This window comes from Nicrophorus vespilloides, unplaced genomic scaffold, assembly GCF_001412225.1.
Source record: "Nicrophorus vespilloides isolate i.1.1-1 unplaced genomic scaffold, Nicve_v1.0, whole genome shotgun sequence".
NCBI lineage: Eukaryota > Metazoa > Arthropoda > Insecta > Coleoptera > Silphidae > Nicrophorus > Nicrophorus vespilloides.
The window spans coordinates 458,096-464,095 of NW_017097317.1; the positions used below are offsets into that span (position 1 = coordinate 458,096).

Here is a 6,000-nt window from a genome sequence, read left to right on the forward strand (position 1 = left end):
ATTTCGCGAACTTTCATGGTTTTTGGCACAAAGTAAGAATCGTGCAAATTAACAAGAAAAAACACTGTCCTATAACTGTCCACAAATATATTAAAAAAAACAACAATCTCTGTCCAAAAGAATTCAATAATCAATGTAGTTCTAACCGTGTAAAAAAAATATTTAAAATTATATATATATATATACATATGATATCTGTTATCGATAAATATATATTGTATAGTATCACCTATTTTATGATTTCCAAAATCGAAGCACAACAAAAAACGATTGTGTTTGGAATCGTTTATTTTAATATATTTTGTTTTTGGAAATGTAAACTAAAATTGGCTTGTCGTGTTAAGAATTCGAAACGAAATTTGATTGAAAAACAAAAATAATAGATTGCACTTACCTGGTACTTATAAACCAATTATAATGTATAAAAAAAATATAACATCAAGAAATTTGAATCTGTGGTAATTGGCTAGAGATAAAAAAAAATAAACTGCATAATCCACGTGTACATTATTTCGTGTAAATAACTCTTTTGATCTTTCATTGCTTGCTCTTGTTCTCATCTATCCCCCTATCTATCGTAATGCGGTGTATAGTTCTTCGTTACATTTGCAAAAAAAAAATATATATTCGACACATCTCCTAGATTAGTTAGTTCCGTTTCCCAATTCGGTAGCCTGTTAACACTGCATGCAATTTTTAATAAACATTAGACGTTTACTGCTCCTCCTTCTCCAATTTCTATGTGTATTTTACATGTGCATTCAGCAAACCATTTGCGGTGGCATTTTGTTTCTGAAAGTTATTAGAATGTGGCAAAACGGAATTCTCTTCCGCGCTTTCGTTTCTGTTTCGAATAGCAATACTATGGAATTTTATGTATGTTCTGTAGGATGACCTAAAAAATATATATATACATGAATGAAAAAAAAATATATATAAATTGTATGATATTTCAATAATATAAGTATCATTGCATCAACTATTTGCTTTTATTTCCCTTTTTACCTTCCAAAGACTTTTCTGCGTTTAAAAAATTAATATTTATATTCTTCATGAAAGAAACAAAATAATTCAAAATATTTACATTAACAATTGATTGATTTTAAATGATTTATTGAATATACGAATATTTCATGGATTCTAACATTTTTTTCTTTTGTTTATCCATAGTTTATTCCAAGTAAATCTTACTTCTAATGATGTATTTGTAGTCAATAGTATATAAGTGTTTTAAGTAATAAAATATGAAATGATAATATTTAAAACTTACAAATGTTTTTTATTAAACCTTACCAAACATAGATACAACAAATTTTAGGAAAATCTGATGCTACAGAGGTTTGTATATTCACTTTCATCCTGGGAACCTCACTTTAATTCATTTATTTAATTTTTATATATTAGGATAGGTATATATATATACAAAGTGAAATCTATGTAAATATATATGGAATACAAAAAAAATACTTCGTTGAGAATTTTTAATAAGATTTTGTGATTGTCCACTGTGTACTTTTAGAAGTATTTTGTTCTTTAACATTAATCATTGCTTTTGAATTAGGTTTTACATTTTCTTTATCCTAAGTATTATATACAATATCTAAATTATCTGCAGTTAACTTCTTTATTAAGCGTATTTTAAAAATATATAAAAAAAAGTTTAAAAACTTTGAATGGCGTAACAATCTTAATCTCGATCTATTCAAGAAGAATTAACAAATCTGCAAATATTGATAGATATTAAAGTTGAATTGTAGCTTTCTTTAATAAATTTAAAAAAAAATACAATAATTTCATATAAAAAAGAAACTATTTTAATTCTGTAAGGGCTAATTTTAGAGGAACTTATTTTACAGGAAAATAAATATGTAGAAAGTGGAGCGAAAATCAGTATTGAACTTAATAGCGGCTAATAAAAAGAACATTAATTATTTTCCGGACGTGAAAAGTAAAATGGCGTTCAGTTCAGGATTTCCATGAAATCCACATGCATGTAATAAAATCCATTAGAAATAGACTTTATAGCTGTCATTAAACTTTAAGACTTTGTTGATCAAATATGTCTGATCATAACGCGACCCCATAAAAGTCATTTTTGTTATGAAATAAATGACTCTAGGATATTTCAGCTTCAGCGAGAAAACAAATTAAATTTAGCGCCTTTTCAGCGCGCCTAACGCAACATTGTGTAATAGTATAAACAAGATTCAAATTTCTTTGGCTTATTCGACCAAACCGAGTAAAAAGTTATTAAGTTTTATTAGAAAATTAATTTTGAATTCGTAAATGCATGGATCTGCAACTGCGACTCAAATATTTGTTGTTTTTTTGCACTTTTCTTTTCGAACCCCGGTAATTTGTCGTTCGAAGCTCCATCTGGGCTATCTGTGCAGGGCGATCGATATCAAGGGTGGTTACCCCATTCGTGCAGTAAGCTTGTGATCGAAAGGTACGCAATTTATACAACTCATCGTCGTCCCAATAAAACACGTACAAGCTTTTCCATCTGTAACTACTCCTAATCCCTACAGGATTAGGATAGTGATCTATCTGACCAGTGATTTAGTGCTACAAGAAGGTCCATAGGAGGTATGGACAATATATTGTACTTTTTTTCGCTCTATTCTGCTTACGTGATCGCGTTTGGGAGATGCATCCAGATTTAATAAATCTGGTTAACAGCAATTACCCCAAATATTTTAGTTTTGTAGGATTTTGATGATTATGATTTTTTTTTTATTAGAATAGTCGAAAATTACAATAATTATTTAAAAGACGTTTAACTTTAATTATTGTTATAGGAATATATTCTAGTTCGATTATGTAAGTAGGTGTCGCAAAGATGGATGAAAAGAACGCTGGTACGAGAGGGTTCAAGGGCTTGATAATGGTAATAACACGTAACGCTTAGGTGTAGGTCAGGTCCTTGAATGCATTTCCCAAATTTATTAATCGATGCATGTCTATTGCTTCTTGATTTAATACAGTTATTTTTCTTTATGAATGGATGATTAATTAATAATTGCAATAGATCCAAATTCACCATATACAAGCTCTATAATCTACATTGATGTTTACAGAAATGTCTGGAGATCAAGACGAAGGATAAGATCCTGTTCAACCATTCCATCTGGATGAATGTGTACAAGCTGCACATTGCCATCTTGGGCTTCAAGTAGATCACCGGATCAGGTTGTGCGGGTAAGTTTCTTGATGAAAATTGATGCAATTACGAGGGTGACCTTCCGGAGGATATTACGCTGCTTCCGATCATATAATGAATTCGTCCAAAAATGGACGAATCGTAGTCCGGGCACAGCATTCCTAGGCGGATCGATATCTCGTGCAACAATGCATAAAAGATGACAGCTACCGGAAAACGCATTCATATGCATTCCGATATTGGACCTAAAGAACGTAATAATCAATCGCGTTGTTGCGCACTTTATCAGCAGCATCAGAGCTGGTGCGTCAACAAGTTCTCACCGCTCCCTCGAGCCACAATAAAATCTCATTTGATTAGCAATATTTATAAGTGCTCAAACAATAGTCACATCGTCATTCATGTTTGATATAGTTGTTTTACAACTATAGTTAAGCAATACAGTTCGCGTGCGTACTTGGATAGGTGAGCAGTATTTTGTTTGTTGTGTGACTTATACCAATTAGCAACATTTGGAATCGAAAATCAATTTTGTCAATACCAAATGCGAATTTTATTAGGGTGGTTCATTTTATTGCAAGGATGATTTTCATTCATTTTAGACATATCAATTTGGAAAACTTTTAGTAATTTGTTTATTAAATTTTATGATAATTAACTGAAGCCATAATCAAACTTTTTAGGAAATATTTTATTGATATTTCGACATATACTTGATATGTTGTTGTCTACTCTGTACAAATTTAATGACAAACCATGTACATATAAATAGAAAATCTATACTACCTATTTAATTAATTCACGTGGCATGACAATACATCGGTTTAAAATCAATACTGTAATTCTGTAATACTATTTAATTAATTGTTAATTATATTTTCAAATAAAATTAGTATACTACCATAATTATATGAAGCAATCACTTTTTTATATGAAAACTTAAGCAACGTTTATTCCGGAATATTTATTGTAACAGTAAAAACATATTTTTTTTATTCACATCAATAATAAAATAAAAAATATTATTGAACTTGTGAACTGTGTTATTATATTTATCTCGTTTGTTTATTTATGTTTATAGATGTGTTATTATATAAAATAATTAATGACAGCCAAGGAGATGCAAGCAAGAATGACATCAAAGATAAAGAGATTGGATCGAGGTGGAGGAGGAAGAGGTCTAGCAGGTGGTGGAGACAGCAGAGGCAAAGATGGAGGAGTGAAGACGGATCCCGCGGACCGAATCGTGCAGTTCCTGATGTTCAAGGTGCTCCAGGAATGGTTCGTCAGCACATCAAAATAACGTAACGCACCCAGGTGGCAATGTTCCAAACGTAACTTTAAGGATAAGTACGAAATATGTTTAGATTTAGTAACACTCGTTCAAAACAGTAATGATGTATACCTTAATCGTTCTGGGCTGCGGGTAGCTCTCACATTGTTCACTACTGGTATATTTGCGATCGAACCCGCAGTTGGATATCAGGAGCGCTGGGCATAACCAGAACCAAAACGCCCAGGGTCGTTTTCGCGTCAGAAATTCATTTGTTTAGAAGATAACGTATTCTCTGTTCGTTGCATGCCTCACATTGTGTACAGTGTTTTAATAGTCTCATCATCGTTAACACTACAAAATGTTGTATATATGTGTTGTTCGTTATGTGTTACTTAACAGTTTTACATTTGTTTAGAAACTCTTATTTGAAAAGGGCGCTACCGAATAGCCTTAACGGAAAAGGTATCATGGTTTTACCATTTACCATTTTTCGATATAATTTAAAGTGTTTAAACTAATAATCGCGGAAAATTACAAAAGTAGTTTATCATAAGGGAAATGATTTTCCTTGCAAAATACAGATATAGCTTTAAGCGGTGTAATATTAATTGCTTCGAATATGGCCTAATTAATTTAATACATTATTACGTATATAAATATATATATGAACATATATATTTAAATATATACTAGAATCATATCCTGTAAACAATAGTAGAGATTACACATATACTTCACACATGGCAACCCATGCTGTAAGATATTGTAATCAGAGTTCGAATTTATCTATAGTAACTAAGTAACAATAACACTTAACCTAAGTTTAGATTAAGTACTTTAATGAAGTCACTAACATAGATGCTGATGAACGCAAACCTTGTATTACTGATGAATAAGCTATGCACTTCTAAGACTTACGATTTCGTTTCCGAGTTACGAACATCGCTTGTTTATCAATATGGTTCATGCTTGTTCATTAGCTATCTCTGTGTTCGCATGCTATACTAGTAGCTTCTATTATTATCAAAAGTTACAATTTGGTAACGTAAAACTTAAAAAAAAAACAATAGTTATATAAGTGTAAGAATATTTTTCGTTGTACTGTCGGTTCTCGTTGGACAAGCAGCTTGGCATGGATCTGGACAGTCTATTTAGTTTCTTTATACATTATTTATATTCGAATTGCGTCGCAATCAGAGTCAAATTTCGTTTCGAAATGAATTGGAACCAGAAATGGTCTACTTTTGAAATGTACCTGGTGGGATAGATCAGTATGTCTTCGGTACACCAGGTATATCCACTCTAATCTATGATGTTCGTAGATGTATTGGACGATATATAAAGTCAGTACATTCGCTTACTTTTTTTTTAATTCACGCTAAGTACTATTACATATTTATTGGAAAAAAATATATAGATCATAGTAAAGTTTTTGTTTCCATACCAAAAAGTTAATATTTTGGAAATAACAATAACAAACAATAATGCTTATATTGAAATTAAAATATTTTTTAATATGCTAAATAAACTATAGACTCAACATGGTATTCAAAATTGGTAT

The 6,000-nt window shown here is 30.8% G+C and overlaps 1 long non-coding RNA gene across 1 annotated transcript; it reads left to right on the forward strand.

The window, feature by feature from the left end:
- The first annotated feature begins 2,395 nt into the window (after positions 1 to 2,395).
- LOC108559777 lies at positions 2,396 to 4,575 on the forward strand. Its single transcript, XR_001890945.1, has 4 exons — positions 2,396 to 2,589; positions 2,802 to 2,890; positions 3,081 to 3,201; positions 4,245 to 4,575. It is a non-coding gene; the product is annotated as an uncharacterized LOC108559777 (long non-coding RNA).
- Positions 4,576 to 6,000: the final 1,425 nt, after the last annotated feature.